We start from the raw sequence: 17,102 nt of genomic DNA on the forward strand, positions 1-17,102 counted from the left end.
CATTTTGTCGGAATATTTTAAACATTAAAATTGCACACAGTAAAATGCAGAAAATATATAGAGAAAGTAGACAATTATTCTATGGCTTCACTTATCTAATTCAGAAGTGAATATCTTAAACAGCTTGATGCACATTCTGTCAGATTTGTTTTTTCTTGGTACCTTCTCAGATATAGAAAGCCAATTTGAATTTTTGAGAAAAATATGTCTTTTAAATACACACCTTGTTTTTATCAAGTTGGGTTCTTCTGTGTACATCAAAGCAGCCAGATATAACTTATATCTTTATGTCTTATATAAGATGCATCATAAACCTCTAATGCTTGCCTGGATATGCTTTAAAATATTTACTCTTTTTTGATATTTGGCCTTTTTTTCCATTTGTTTATCATAGCTAAATATGCTCCAGTGTGTTTCCTTGTATATATGTCCTTTGTTATTAGGGACCTCCAAACTAGCATCCACCTAATTCAGTTTTAGAGTAATGAGAGACATTAACAAGGAAAAACGACAAGAGTAAACAAGGGAATAGCAGAGACTGATGAAACATATACAATGCTAAACAAATTTAATGTATGCCTTCCATATCTAAGCATGATTATACAACACGATCCATAAATATTAAGTATCAGAGTTCTCATTCTGCTTTCCAGTTTCCCTTCATCTAATTCAGTCTTGGTACTCCTTTGTCTGCAGGACTAAGAAACTGCTTCTGATCAGATCTGATCTGGAGAATCTCTTTTCCTTAATGTTAAACCATAGAGAATCTCCCTCCACCTCCCCCATCTTTTTATTTTTTATTAATTCCATGAGACACCTGTCCCACACCTATCTAAACTGGAATAACTCTTTTTTCCATCCTTCCTTCTTTTCTCCCTCTCTTTCTTCCTTCTTTATTTCCCTCCATCCTTTTTCTGTCAACTTTCTTTGAGGTTCTTATTGTTCATTAAAGGTTATCCTTCATTGCTATGTCACTCCTGCTCAGGGGCTAATTGTAGAGTTTCTAGTTACGTTGTCTAACATAGCGGCCTGTCTGCAATGCATCATAAAACACTAGCGTCTCTTCGTCAGATCGTGAAGGTCGCTATCACAGGACTTTGACCTGTATTTACGTCTCTAACCCGTTTTATTTCGGTGGGCACCCACTGTTAATTTCTATTCATGCTGCTATTTACCACGTGCAGGCAGAAAAATAATTCTCTTTTTTTTTTTAGAAGGAAGAAGAGCTTCCAGAATGGGAAGACCCCGCCAGGCCGATCCTTGGGGAGAATCACTATACTACACCTCTATGGCCATAGAAACCTCTGCTTTGACTATTTATCATTTCTCACCACACGTTGCAGGTGTTGACTGAACTTGTGTTCACACTATATCGTCCATGTGGTCACATGTCCTTCTCCCCAGCGGGAATGCTAGTCACTTGTAGGAAGGACAAATTCAATATCATTCCCCTCTCCTGGGAAGAATACTTCACTCAAATTACTTATTCAGTCACTCTTTGATGGAAGAATTCATGTACATCGGAAGGAAGTTCTTATTAAAGACGAAATATTTTAAAATATGCATTTAAATCTTATTTAAAGGTATTGATCATATTGATTCAGTTAAAATTATATTTTTTGAAAGGAGATATGTGCCATATCTACGGAATTTTATTCTCAAATTCAATGTCTAAAATTTTTTCATAAGGACTTGAATAATGTCTTCGTTCAATGTAGCTTTTTTAAAAATGAAGAGGAGAAGAAAGTTCTGGAAACACTTCTTTCTAGGAAGTATTGAAATCCAAGGGCCATTTTTTTAAACCTCTTACACAGAAGTAAGCTTTTTTTTTTTTTTAATGTGCATGGAAGAAAAGTTACAGGCAAATTAATATTTGGATGAAATAATTCTTATTTGGAAAAAGGATACTGATTATGATTCAACTTGAAGAATAATTTTCCCTCATCATAATTAGAGCTTATTCTTTACAGTTATGTTCTTTTTCTTTATCTTAGAAGATAAATTAGAAGGCAGCTAGAAGGGGCAATCTACAATTTTGTCACAACCAACTGTTCAGCCATGTTCTCTGTGAATATGTTGACCATCTGATGATAGAATGAACCTATAATAGAGGCAGCAAAGCAAGAGGCTGTTCAAAACCTTCATTTTCATTTTGCTAGTTGCCTCAGCTATACTTCTGCAAATAATTATATTTCTTTGTAGGAATAATTTTGCCTGTCATTGCCCCTAACAGCTTTCTGTAAATGCACTCTTTGAAAAAATGGCTGGAAATGATTTCTAAAACCATCTATACAATTCCTTTACCTCAGAACCTGAATGTACTGTTGCCTCTTTAGAATAAGAATAGGTAATAGGGAGCATAGTTTTCCTAGAATTCATTCCCTTGGGTAAATTTAAGAGCAATGCATGTTTCACTTTCTAGAATTTACTTCTAGTCACAAATAGTAGTTTTTACTATATAAAAATTCTTTCCACATCCACTTTGTATATTTAAAAATTTCCCATTAAACATATAGGTGACACTTCTGTGCTTTTGTGCAATCACCAATTAATTTACTCTCACAATCTTCTTTTGTAGCTTTCTCAATCTCATTTTTCAGGCTAGTAAACTGTGTAAATGGAAATTTCATTATGCTCTTAAATCTGTATATGTGTAATACATAAAAGTTGTTACCCTCATATAAATAAAAAAATAAAAAGGAAAGATCAACCTCCACATCATCTACATAGAATATTATATGTAAATTTCTACTATGATTAGCTTGTCCAGAGAACTACTAAGATTTTTTTAATTCATTTTCATCATGCTGATTGTAAATAAAATGCAACTAGAGTCTTCCATGTCTACCTAAAGACATATGACCCACTGAAGTTCATTCCTAGATGACTGGCATTTTATATTGGTGTATGTATTTACAAAGTATTTCCTTTCCCTTTCCTCCTTTCATACTGGAAAATGAACAGATGTAGGAGTATAATATGTTCACCAAATAGTATTAAGTCTAAAAATACCTGCAAAACATATTGGAATAACAATTTTTTAACCTTCAACGCAAGTATTTTATCAGTAGGTAGGAATTTTCAAAATAGAAAGCACTTACACATCTTTTTTTAAGTATTTTTTTAAGATTTATTGTATTTATTTGAAAATGTTACAGAGAGAAGTTGAGACAGAGAGAGAGAAAGAGAGGTCTTCCATCTGCTGATTCACTCCCCAAATGGCCGCAACAGACGATGCTGTGCCAATCAGAAGTCAGGAGTGAGGAGCTTCTTCCAGGTCTTCCTCGTGGATGCAGGAGTCCAAGGGTTTGGGCAGTCTTCTGCTGCTTTCCCAGGTACAGTAGCAGGGAGCTTGATCGGAACTGGAGCAGCCAGGACTCGAACCATCATCCATATGGTATGCCAGTGCTGCAGGCTGGGGCTTTAACCCTCTGAGCCACAGTGTCAGCCCTGCACTTACAAACTTTAATAAAGCATGCTTATTTCCTGACTAAAAGAATTCACCCAGAATTCACTCCATGGAATTACACCAAAGTGGTAGACATTGAATTGTCAATTTTAGTTGATGTGTTCATCTATCTCTCCCTTGCTATGATTTGATAAGTAAACAGCATTGTATTAATCAGAAAGTTAGTGGATGGAATTAGATAATAACTTTGTAAGAGGAATGGATGAGTTTGGGGAAAATGCATATATTCATATCTGCTTAAAATTGAGGTCAAAATGTCTAAATAAATCTATAAATTAGTTGTCAGTTCATATGCACTAAACTCAGAAAGAAACCATTTAAGTGAATTAAATGAATATAACTTAACAAATCTGGAAATGTATTAGAAACATTTTTTCATGAGCAGACATTTCATATCTATACATCCTTATGCATAACCTAAAAACAACAAGAAAATTCTGAACCTTAATTCACTGGGGTAGTCCTATTGAACCTGTTCAGCGGTTCTGTTTACTTCAAATTTTACTTGTTGCATACTAATAAATATCATTTGAAAGTCTAATTCCTAGCCAGTTTTTATATTCTAGTTTATGGAACATATTTGGAGGGTTAGCACTTGAAAGATCATTATTAATTCATCATATACTTATTAATTTTAATCAAGAGTTTAGAAGTACTTCCCACTTTCTCTGCATTTCTAACTCTCCAAAGAGATTCATTGTGTGGATTCATCATTAATACATTTTATGATCTACTCAATTTGTGGTGATAGAATATTCAAATTATAAGTTTAATGTAAGAAAATCATTAAAGTTTTTTTTTATATTTTTTCAGTTATCTGATCCTTTAAAAACAGTACATACAAGGAAATTTTCTTCTTCCTTCCAAAAGCTTAAAATATTTGAGTAAGTTAAAAGGATAAATACAAATTCAAAATTTTAGAGCTGATAATAACTTGTAGTAAAGAATGAACCTGGTAAAATTATGATAAGTTATAGGAATAGAAAATCTTGCAATGTTGAATGGTTGAGATTTCCAATTGTAAATGCTTCTCATAAAGGCATTTTAAAATTACTTTGCAATTTTTAAGATTTGATATCTCAGTTTTATTTTTAAAAAGTATTTTTAGTTAGATGACAGGAAACAATTTAACTTATGATAGTTATACCTTATTAGGAAACGTTTAACCATTTTGATTTTCCAGAATGATTGATTTTTTTAAACTGTAAAGTTAAGAAAGTGAAAGAAAAGTAGTCAGATCCAAATTGTAAGCTTTATTTGTCATCATGTGATAATTAACCTCATTATGTTTCAACCTCAGATATCATTCCCATTCTATAAGGTTCATTTTTTTTTTAAGTTGCTAACATAACATCTAGGATTTAGACATGGAAAGAAAAGGAAAATAATGAGTCAATGGAAAGGAATGTCTCTAAAAATACCCATGTATTCTTCAACTTCTAACAATGCTGCCTTGAGTTGAATGCTATTGTCTAATAAAACTATTGAGAATTTTTGGAGAAAAAATTTAAAATAAATGGCTTAAACTGTATCATCTGAAAATTCTGTTTTAATTAAAATTTGTGGTTTTCAATGTGACATTAGGAGAATCGTTTCAGCAAATTAATGGTGGGTAGAAATAGTCTAGTTCATTAACAAACAGTTCTTCAAAACTCTGGAGAGATCCTGTGTGGACAGTAGAATCTGACCTAAAGACATAGCCGCAAAAGTACGTGGATTTAGAAGTAGATGTCAAGTATTGTATTATAATCTTACAAATGGACACATGTCTTTGAAGACTCTGTTATTTTACAATGAGCAAATAGTATAATTCAGATAGATTAAAGAGATCCCTATTTGGGGAACTTTTTAAAAATCCTGGTAAATAAGTTCTATCTAGGTACAGAATTACGCTATTTCCTTGCTTGAGATAAAGCATGGGTATCAGTCCAATCCAATAAGGAAAGTTCAATTTTTTAATGGAAGAATGCACAAGTTTAAATCATCATAAAGATAAGTGCCCATTCACAAGTGTACTTGGTTGTCTTGGATGCTTGTCTAGTACCTGTGCTCTAACTTCTAAATATAAAGCATTTTGAGTTCCATTGATTTTGAAAATATATCCAATCCCTCTGACATATAACTAAACCCTTTCTTAGAAATGATTGGCAGCTTGATTTTCAATTTCACACATTTCAGAGGGAAATCAAGTTACTTTTTCTTAAACCATGCATTTTGCATGAACTTATGCATTTAATTTGTTATGCTGTTTTCCTGCTTCTTGGACACAAATTCAGCAGGATTTTGTTTGGTTGTTGATAATGCTGCTTTGAATTTTGTTGTCTCAACTACTGATGTATTGTGATCGGACAATGAATACCATTGACAGGATATATGGAATTTGTTGTAGCTTCACACAACACTTTCTTTTTTTAAAAAACTGATTTATTTGAAAGTCACAGTTACAGAGAGGGAGAGATAGAGTGAGATATCTTTTATCCATTGGTTCACTCTCTTGATGGCTATAATGGCAAATGCTGAAGCCAAGTGGAAATCAGGAGCCAGGAATTTCATCAGAGTGTTCCAGGTGGGATCCAAACACTTGAGCCATCCTCCACTGCTTTTACCAGGCCATTAGCAGGGAGCTGAATCAGAAACGGAGCAGTCAGCACTGGAACTGGCACACCTATGGGATATCGGCATCACAGACAGCTTTACATCCTATGCCTATGCCAAAGTGTCAGCCTCACACACAACGCTTTCTTAAAAATGAAAATCAGTGAGGACTACGTTGGGTGAGAAAGACTGGACAGCCAAAGAAAGCAATAGGAAATAAAGGGAGTACTACTGGACACAGTTGCATGTAGTATACACAATTAAAAATGTCAGTTTTCAAATATCCACACTCCACTTTTGGGGCAAAGGGAATGAATGGAGATCCCACACAATTAGGAAGGCAAGTCACAGGATTATACAAGTGAGGTCATATTTACATTTTTAGACTCTTAGTGAGTGTTATACCTGTGGATGGCCAAGGTAGCCTAAAAAAAAACGGCCAAGCAGCAAGACCCTGCTTCCTATGCTTCTAATTTCAGAGGATTTCACAGTCCTGTTTAGAATTTCTTTGCGCTTTCTGCCCTTCCTACTTTCGGAATGTACTCTCCATGTTCTGTTCAGTTACAAACCTAATTTATAAGTCAGCTCCATAAAGGAGAGATCAATGCTAAGTAAAGATATGTAATATTTATCTGTGAGCTGAACCCAAACCCAGCAATTCATAGTTTACAAAGCCGAAGTTTAAATTAAATTCATATTGGTTTGTAAAGGATGTTCCATGAGTTTTCTGTCGTTCAGCTACCTCAGCATAGCAATTAAATTAGGTAGCACAAACACATTAGAAAGAAGAAGCGGTTTCATAAAGCCATTCATCAAACTAAAAAAACTAGCTCTCATTACAGGATTAAAATCAAATTGTATTTTGGCTCCTTTTCTTTGTTCTGATTATTCAGTGGCTATATAGTCAAATCTAGCCCTCTTTATTATGCCATTAATTATTTATAACATAATATGGTTACAGTAACCTTTTTGCAGAATTCAACTAAAATGTCTGAGATGTGTTCTTGGACTCAACTGACAAAATCATAGTAAAAATATTGCTGAATCAGCAAAATATGTGACCCTGCTTAGTGTAAGCATTTAGATTTCACACACATGAAAATCTGATTTCTCCAAGTTACAGCTTTTTTTAAAAAAATAGCATGTTAAATTACAGCTACGGCTCTTTCATAGAGTGTTCATACCAGAATGATTGGGCAGTGTCAATTAAAACCAGGCAAAAAAAAAAAAAAAGGTTTACCTATGAGAGAATTTATGTTATTATGTTAATTAGGACTGAACATTTTGAAGTCTTACATTACTAGTACAAGTGATTAACTAGTACTTTCATATATACAATATTAGCTAAGAAAACTGCATTATGCAAATAAATGACTGATGTATTTAGAGATTTGCTGCTGACAGATGATCGCTCTAATGAATGCATCTGGGACTGCACAGAACTTGGGAAAGCAACTTCACTGTGGTAATGAGAATTAGGCCAATTTTTGGCTGTTTTGGCCTCTTTCACTTAGATAACCACCAGACAGAACTGGTGGAATTGGTTTGTTATATTGGCTTCCAATATACATCCAAAGCACATGCTATTTCCTACAAATCCCTTTTAAACTTTTCCTCTTCGCTTCTTTCTCAGTTCTAATTCTTTTCAAACTCCAAGTATCCTTTGGTGTCTGGCTATTTCCATCTCTCCTTTATCTCTCCAAATTTCCGGTTACATTCTGCACAAGATATACATGCATGTAAATTTACCCTGTCTCTTCAAACTGTTGCATTTAGTAATAAACATGAAAGTTGCCAAATCAGCTATCGGGTTCTTATTGCTATGTTTAATATTTTAATATTCATCTAAAGTCTATGACATTTTAGTTCTATTTTCAAAAGTCTATATTAATTTTACTTTAACATATTTGACTTGTGTGTTACATCTATAGCCAATATAGAATTGTAACAATTAAAATTAGAGAAAGCAATACTTTCAAAGCATGTCCAATCTGTAATTGAAGATATCCAGTGAAGATTTTGCTATGGGTCTGGCGTTGTGCCATAATGGGTTAAGCTGCCACACTGGCATTCCATTTGGGCACCAGTGCCAGCCCCAGCTGCTTCACTTCCCATTCCAGCTCCCTGCTAATACACCTGGGAAAGTAGTGGGGAATAGCTCAGGTTATTGGAGCTCTGAGTCCACATGGGAGACCCAAATGAATCTCTTGGCTCTTGGATCCTGCCTTTGGTCTGACCCAGCTCTAGTCGTTGCAGCTGTTTGAGGAGTGAACCAGCAGATGGAAGATCTCATTTTCTCTCTCTCTCTCTCTCTCTCTCTCTCTCATTTCTATCTTTCACTAACTCTATCTATAAAATAAATAAAACTTTTTTTTTAATTTTTATTTTTGACAGGCAGAGTGGACAGTGAGAGAGAGAGACAGAGAGAAAGGTCTTCCTTTTGCCATTGGTTCACCCTCCAATGGCACAACAGTTAAGACATGTGCCTGGGACACCTGTATATCATATTGAAGTGCCTGGATTCAGTACAGAATCTGCTTCTGAGTCAGTATTCCTGTTGATGTACACTCTTGGAGACAGGAAGTGATGACTCAAGGACTTGGGTTCATGCTACCCATGTGAGACAGATTGAGTTCCAGGTTCCCTGCATTAGTCCAACCCAGCCACAGCTGTTACCAGCATTGGGAGGATGAACAAGTGGATAAAATTTCTCTCTCCCTCTCTGTCTTTCCTTTATCTGTCTGCATTTGAAATAAATAAAATTTTAAAAATATATATTAAATTTTTAAAAATATTTTGTTACATCAGATTTATATGTTGCATAATTTTAAGGTATGAATAGCCTTTCTAAATCCAAAAAAATTGTGCACATGAAAGTTATTAAAACTGGAAAAAGTAGAAAAGATAAATGGCAACAGTAAAGTAGTCATTTATAATAAGCAAGTACTCATTGAACAATCTTTTCAATCATTCTTTTAACTACTTCTTTGTATCACAAGATGTAAAAATTGATATGCTGACTTTTTAAAAAATTGTTTTCTATTCAAATATTTTCTCTTTTTAATATTTATTTATTTAAAAGGCAAATTTACAGAGAGAGAGAGGGAGAGACAGAGAAAGAGAGAGATCTTCCATACAATGGTTCACTCCCTAAATGCTGCAACAGCTGGGGCTATACCAGGCTGAAGCCATAAGCCAGGCACTTCACACAGGTCTCCCAAGTGGATGCTGGGTACCAAGCACTTGGATCATCTTCCAATTGCTTACCCAGGTGCATTAGTAGGAAACTGGTTCAGAAGTTGAGCAGCTGGGACTTGAATCATATGGGATGGTGGCATCACATGCAGTGTCTCTCCCTGCTATGCCACAGCACTGAACCCTACTCAGGTATTTCCTAATCACAAGCACCTCTTCACATTCTATACAGATAATTTGTGTTGTAATTAGAACTTGCACCAGGAAGCCTGTGTGCCTAGGCTTTATTCCTGGCTTTGCTGTTCATGGGCTTTATCACTTTGCACAAATGCACAGACCGACTTAACCTCTGTGTCTCAGTTCCCTCATCTACAGCATGGAGATAATTATATTAACATGATGGTGAATTTTTTTTCCTTTGGATGAGGTTAACACCAGAACCAGTAAGTTTAGAGTATGTAGAGTGCCTTCCAAAATGTGAGTGGTTCACATCCAATTGGGTGAAACCTGACAACAATTTCCTACAAAAAGAGGGAATTCTCCCACTGACTGACTTTGAGATGAAACCCCAGTTTTGGCTCTTGTGGGTCTTCAGGCTGCTCATTCACACTACAGATTTCCAACTTACTGGCCTTCATAATTGTGTGAGATAATTCCTTGTAATAAATTTCCTTGTGTGTGTATGTGTGTCTGTGTGTGTCCCCTGATGGTTCAGTTGCTCTGGAGAACCCTGACTAATCAACATAACTCCATTTTGAATGGTAAATATTAAGTGAAGGAACAAATGTGAACCACTTAATTCCTATCCTATAATTTTGCTCTGGAAGAGTAGGCTAGTATTATTATAAACATCTAAGTAACTATCAAATATTCTATCATATTTTACAAAATGTGTTGTTAATGCTTGTTATAATATCTAACAGGCTATTTTTAATAGAAAACTTTTATTTAATAAATGTAAATTTCAAAAGTACAACTTTTGGATTATAGCGTTTCTTCCCCTCATAACCACCCTCCCACCCTCAAACCATCCCGTCTCCTTCTCCCTCTCCCATCCCATTCTTCATCAAGATTCATTTTTAATTATCTTTTTTTAACTTTTATTTAATGAATATAAATTTCCAAAGTACAGCTTATGGATTACAATGGCTCCCCCTCCCCCATAACTTCCCTCCCACCTGCAACCCTCCCCTTTCCTGCTCCCTCTCCCCTTCCATTCATCAACTCTTTTTTTTTTTTTTTTTTTGACAGGCAGAGTGGACAGTGAGAGAGAGAGAGACAGAGAGAAAGGTCTTCCTTTGCCATTGGTTCACCCTCCAATGGCCGCCGAGGCCGGTGCACTGCGCTAATCCGATGGCAGGAGCCGGGTACTTATCCTGGTCTCCCATGGGGTGCAGGGCCCAAGCACTTGGGCCATCCTCCACTGCACTCCCTTGCCACAGCAGAGAGCTGGCCTGGAAGAGGGGCAACCGGGACAGAATCCGGCGCCCCGACCGGGACTAGAACCCGGTGTGCCGGCGCCACAAGGCGGAGGATTAGCCTAGTGAGCCGTGGCGCCGGCCCATTCATCAACTCTTACTAAGTAAAGATTTCAATAGTTTGAATCCACACAGACACGACACACAAAATATGAAGTACTCTTTGAAGACTAGTTTTACCGTTAATTCTCATAGTACAACACATTAAGGACAAAGGTCCTACATGGGGAGCAAGTGCACAGTGACTCCTGTTGTGGATTTAACAATTGACACTCTTATTTATGATGTCAGTAATCACCCGAGGCCCTTGTCATGAGCTACCAAGGCTATGGAAGCCTCTTGAGTTCACAACCTCCAACCTTTTTTAGACAAGGCCATAATCAAATTGGTAGTTCTCTCCTCCCTTCAGAGAAAGGTACCTCCTTCCTTGACCACCCATTCTTTCCACTGGGATTTCACTCACAGATATCTTTCATTTAGTTCATTTTTTTGCCACAGTGTCTTGGCTTTCTATGACTGAGATACCCTTCACAGGCTTTTTGCCAGATTCGAATGCCTTAAGGGCTGATTCCAAGGCTAGAGTGCTAACAGGCTATTTTTAAAACATTATAGATAATGTTGAAATGATCATCTTTGGAAGGTATTTTTTTTCCTAAATTTTTCATTGTTTCCCTGAGGAAAAATTCATACATGTGGAATTACTGGGCCACTAGACATGAATGTTTAAATGCCCATGCTACAGGTTAACAAATTAATTTCTAGGGATATTACCCCATTATTTTCAAGTTATCTGTGAAAGAGCCAGGCTCTTTTTGCATCCAAGCATCTATGTCATATGTTGCCTTTTTGAAGTGTGGCTCCTTTCCGTATCTGTATTGACATACATAGAACTTCTCACATTTAGGAAGAGTTTTCAGATTAGTGGGTGGGTCCTGCATTGTTAACTTCTCTAGTGTTGCTTCCTAGGCTGCAAAAATCTAATTATGTGCTTCCCTATGCATATTTTTGCATGAATATAAAACATATTTCAAGACAGGTGTGATGATGCAGCATCTTAAACCATTGCTTGGGATGCCTGCACCCCATATTGGAGTGCTTGGGATCAAGTCCTGACTTAGGTTCAGATCCAATGTTCCTGCTAATTTTCCAGAGAGGCAGCAGGTGATAGCCAAATCCTTGAGTTCCAACTACCCATGTAAGAGACACAGACGGAGTTTCTAATTGTGCCTTTGACCTGGTCTGGCCCTGGCTGATGCAGGCATTTGGGAATGAACCAATAGATAGAAGATCTTTCTGTCTCTGTCTCTGTCTCCGTCTCTACGCACCCGTGTGTGTGTGTGTGTGTGTGTGTGAGAGAGAGAGAGAGAGAGAGAGAGACTTTACCTTTCAAGTAAAAAATTAAAAAGCACATTTCTATACATGAGCTACTTTGAGTTATGCTAGCCAATGATTCTTTCCAAATTCCCACTTTACAGTTATACATATAAAGATTAATGGCTCTTCTTATCTGGAAATTGTTTATCACTGAAGATTCATTTCCCTTACAAATCATCAGTTGACTTTAATAAATACTTTGTCCCAGATTATTTTATTGTCTTGTGTGTATGTATTTTTAATGTATTTCTGGTAAGTCTGTGATCTAGTTTGCAGCTTCTCTTCTAGAATGGAACTTATCAAAGAAAAATATAAGACGACATGTATTTTCCACTGCAATGAGATAATGAAAATTTTTTTTCCACATGGAAATTCCATGTTTAATTTTTTTCTTTTCTTTTTTTTTTTAACTTTTATTTAATGAATATAAATTTCCAAAGTACGGCTTATGGATTACAATGGCTTCCCCCCCATATCGTCTCTCCCACCCGCATCCCTCCCCTTTCCCACTCCCTCTCCCCTTCCATTAACATCAAGATTCATTTTCGATTCTCTTTATATACAGAAGATCAGTTTAGCATACATTAAGTAAAGATTTCAACGGTTTGCTCCCACACAAACATAAAGTGAAAAATAATAGATGATTTTTTAAATGCTGATGAAATCAGATCAGACCTATTGTCATGTTTAATCCTAGTGAGAGTCAAGTTGGAAATTGATAATTTCTTCTTCTTCTTCTTTTTTTTTTTTTTTACAGAAGATCAGTTTAGTATACATTAAGTAAAGATTTCAACAGTTTGCACCCCCATAGAAACACAAATCAAAATATACTGTTTGAGTACTCATTATAGCATTAAGTCTCAATGTACAGCACATTAAGGGCAGAGATTGTACATGAGGAGTAAGTGCACAGTGACTCCTGTTGTTGACTTTACAAATTGACACTGCTTTTTATGGCGTCAGTAATCTCCCTATGCACCAGTCATGAGTTTCTAAGGCTATGGAAGCCTTTTGAGTTCACCGACTCTTATCTTGTTTAGACAAGGTCATAGTCAAACTGGAGGTTCTCTCCTCCCTTCAGGGAAAGGTACCTCCTTCTTTGAAGACCTGTTCTTTCCACTGGGATCTCACTCACAGAGATCTTTCATTTAGGATTTTTTTTTTTTTTTTTTTGCCAGAGTGTCTTGGCTTTCCATGCCTGAAATACTCTCATGGGCTTTTCAGCCAGATGGGGATGCCTTTAGGGCTGATTCTGAGGCCAGAGTGCTGTTTAGGACATCCGCCATTCTATGAGTCTGCTGAGTATCTCACTTCCCATGTTGGATCACTCTCCCCTTTATTTATTCTATCAGTTAGTATTAGCAGGTACTAGACTTGTTTATGTGCTTCCTTTGACTATCAGTCCTTTCATTATGATCAATTGTGGACTGAAATTGATCACTTGGACTGGTGAGATGCAATTGGTACATGCTACCTTGATGGGATTAAATTGGAGTCCCCTGGTATGTTTCTAACTCTACCATTTGGGGCTTGAGCATGTCCCAAATTGTACATCTCTTCCCTCTCTTATTCCTAGTCTTATGTTTAACAGGGATCACATTTCAGTTAAATTTCAACACTTAAGAATAACTGTGTATTAATTACAGAATTAAACCAGTCATATTAAGTAGAACAGACAAAAAAACTACTAAGAGGGATAATGTATTAAGTTGTTCATTAACAGTCAGGGCTATGCTGATCAAGTCACCATTTCCCATAGTGTCCATTTCACTTCAACAGGTTTCCTTTTTGGTGTTCATTCAGTTGTCACCGATCAGGGAGAACATATGGTATTTGTCCCTTTGGGACTGGCTTATTTCACTCAGTATGATGTGTTCCAGATTCCTCCATTTTGTTGCAAATGACTGGATTTCATTGTTTCTTACTGCGGTATAGTATTCTAAAGAGTACACATCCATAATTTCTTTATCCAGTCTACCGTTGATGGGCATTTAGGTTGGTTCCAGGTCTTGGCTATTGTGAATTGAGCTGCAATAAACATTAGGGTGCAGACCTCTTTTTTGTTTGCCAATTTAAATTCCTTTGGGTAAATTCCAAGGAGTGGGATAGCTGGGTCGAACGGTAGGGTTATCTTCAGGTTTCTGAGGAATCTCCAGACTGACTTCCATAGTGGCTTGACCAGTTTGCATTCCCACCAACAGTGGGTTAGTGTCCCTTTTTCCCCACATCCTCGCCAGCATCTGTTGTTGGTAGATTTCTGCATGTGAGCCATTCTAACCGGGGTGAGGTGAAACCTCATTGTGCTTTTGATTTGCATTTCCCTGATTGCTAATGACCTTGAACATTTTTTCATGTGCCTGTTGGCCATTTGGATTTCCTCTTTTGAAAAATGTCTATTGAGGTCCTTGGCCCACCTCTTAAGTGGGTTGTTGGTTTTGTTTTTGTGGAGTTTCTTGATCTCTTTGTAGATTCTGGTTATTAACCCTTGATCTGTTGCATAGTTTGCAAATATTTTTTCCCATTCTGTCGGTTGTCTCTTCACTCTCCTGACTGTTTCTTTTGCAGTACAGAAACTTCTCAATTTGATGCAATCCCAATAGTTGATTTTGGCTTTGACTGCCTGTGCCTCCCGGGTCTTTTCCAGAAATTCTTTGCCTGTGCCAATATCTTGAAGGGTTTCTCCAATGTTCTCTAATAACTTGATGGTGTCAGGTCATAGATTTAGGTCTTTAATCCATCTTGAGTGGATTTTTGTGTAAGGTGTAAGGTAGGGGTCTTGCTTCATGATTCTGCACGTGGAAATCCAGTTTTCCCAGCACCATTTATTGAATAGACTGTCCTTGCTCCAGGAATTGGTTTTAGATCCTTGATCAAATATAAGTTGGCTGTAGATGTTTGGGTTGATTTCTGGTGTTTCAATTCTGTTCCATTGGTCTATCCATCTGTTTCTGTACCAGTACCATGCTGTTTTGATTACAACTGCCCTTGTAGTATGTCCTAAAATCTGGTATTGTGATGCCTCCGGCTTTGTTTTTGTTGTACAAGATTGCTTTAGCTATTCGAGGTCTCTTGTGCCTCCATATTAATTTCAGAACCATTTTTTCCAGATCTGAGAAGAAGGTCTTCGGTATCTTGATTGGTATTGCATTGAATCTATAAATTGTTTTTGGGAGAATGTACATTTTGATGATATTGATTCTTCCAATCCATGAGCATGGAAGGTAATGAAAATTTAAAGCACATAGGTGTTTCAAAATAAGTATGAACTAATATTGTAAGCATTGTTTATTCTCAGTAGTCACTGAAAGATGCTAATGGGTGAATTGATTGTTTTAAGGAGTATCTGAAATATTGGTAGATGTTTGAAACCAGAGAAATGTGAATCTCTCCAAAGAAATCATCTCTTATTGGGAAATAATAGCTGAGACTATTTTCTTTTTCTTTCTTTTTTTTTTTGAAATTTATTTGACAGGTAGAATTATAGACAGTGAGAGAGAGAGACAGAGAGAAAGGTCTTCTTTCTGTTGGTTCACTCCCCAAATGGCTGCCACAGCTGGCACTGTGCCGATCCAAAGCCAGGAGCCAGGTGCTTCCTCCTGGTCTTCCATGCAGGTGCAAGGCCGAAGCACCTGGGCCATCCTCCATTGCCCTCCCAGGCTACAGCAGAGAGCTGGACTGGACGAGGAGCAACCGGGACTAGAACTGGCGTCCACATGGGATGCTGGCACCGCAGGCTGAGGATTAACTAAGTGAGCCACGGCGCCGGCCCTGAGACTTTTTTCTTAATTTGCTTTTCTAATTTCATCTTTCAGGATTTCAAAAATAGTTATTTTTTTTGAGCATTAAAGAAAAAAAAATCAAGCAATAATTGTAGAAAAAGCATGGATTATAGATTTGAGAATTGTAAAAATTAAGTTGAGACTTATCTGTTTAGTTTTGGCTCATAAAATGCTTTTCTAGAGATAAATTATAGCTAATGGAGTTTTATATTCCCTATGGTTTTTGTTACTGTCAATAAACTTAAACATGATAACCCATGTTTTTAAGTGGTCTTATACTCATAAGCCAGATGCTATATGTTTTAGAAATGCTTAATGTTCAGCAAAATTCTTTTTATGGAAAGTTTAAAAATCTAAAGTAGAAGTCACTCTTTTGCATAAATTAATTTAATGTTTCAGGTTAACTAAAATCACTAAATACATGAGTTGTAAAATTAGGTACTAAGTTTATAAAGAAACAAACAAGAACACTAGAAAAATCAGGGCTATTTGGAAAACTTCTAGATAGTATCTTTTGCATAATGGAGTGAGGCAAGGGAAATACAATGTAACGAGATCTATTTAAGGGAACAATAGAGTTAGCTGTGTATATATTGAAATTTATTTCCATCAGAGAATATTGTATTTGTTGGTTTGGTTCCCTTAATGACAAGAACAATATCAAGCTTTCCAATTTCTCAGTAAATTTTAATTAAAATTTAGCAAAACAATCATTGCAGTTTGTTCTACTGCGTTATTCATAATGTACATTGTCTTAGTGCAGAAATATGGCACTGTGGGTAATATTGGTAATAGCTATCATTATTTTTGTATTTGTCAGGTTTCAGGCACAATATTAAGCATGTTATCTAGGTCATGTTTTTAATTATCCCTTACAACAACCCAGTGAGATGGGTTGTTACGAGACAGAAAACTGTGGTTAACTTGCAGGTAGGTAATAGACCTGGGATATGAGAAACCTTTTCCCGAAAGCTGGCTGTTACTATAATGAGCTTGTGAAAATGTCTTTGGATGTAATAGTTCAATTTCAGTACTGAGAAGCATGTTTCCTTTATGCTCCATGTTTCTTCAAAGACTCTTTCCAGGTAAAGTTTCTTCAACCTCACATGTGATGGGATACGTTATCTTAAAGGGAAGAGTGACTACTACGTAATTGGCAAACTTTCTAGATTAATGTCCCCCATTGATGTTCACTATTTCATGACATCCAGA

The 17,102-nt window shown here is 36.4% G+C and overlaps 1 long non-coding RNA gene across 5 annotated transcripts in view; it reads left to right on the plus strand.

Annotated features, from left to right (window-relative positions):
• LOC127493433 (uncharacterized) overlaps window positions 1-17,102 on the plus strand; it is a 50,918-nt gene that overhangs the window by 25,379 nt on the left and 8,437 nt on the right. For 3 of the 5 annotated variants that reach the window (XR_016237244.1, XR_016237242.1, XR_016237243.1), the window contains 2 exons: window positions 1,215-1,583; window positions 3,159-5,000. This is a non-coding gene — a long non-coding RNA (uncharacterized LOC127493433). Of the gene's footprint in view, window positions 1-1,214; window positions 1,584-3,158; window positions 5,001-17,102 lie in introns of those variants that run through there. The other 2 variants (XR_016237246.1, XR_016237245.1) reach the window with 1 other exon arrangement.

Source organism: Oryctolagus cuniculus, chromosome 7 (assembly GCF_051225735.1).
Source record: "Oryctolagus cuniculus isolate XC-2025 breed Fujian yellow rabbit chromosome 7, ASM5122573v1, whole genome shotgun sequence".
Lineage (NCBI taxonomy): Eukaryota > Metazoa > Chordata > Mammalia > Lagomorpha > Leporidae > Oryctolagus > Oryctolagus cuniculus.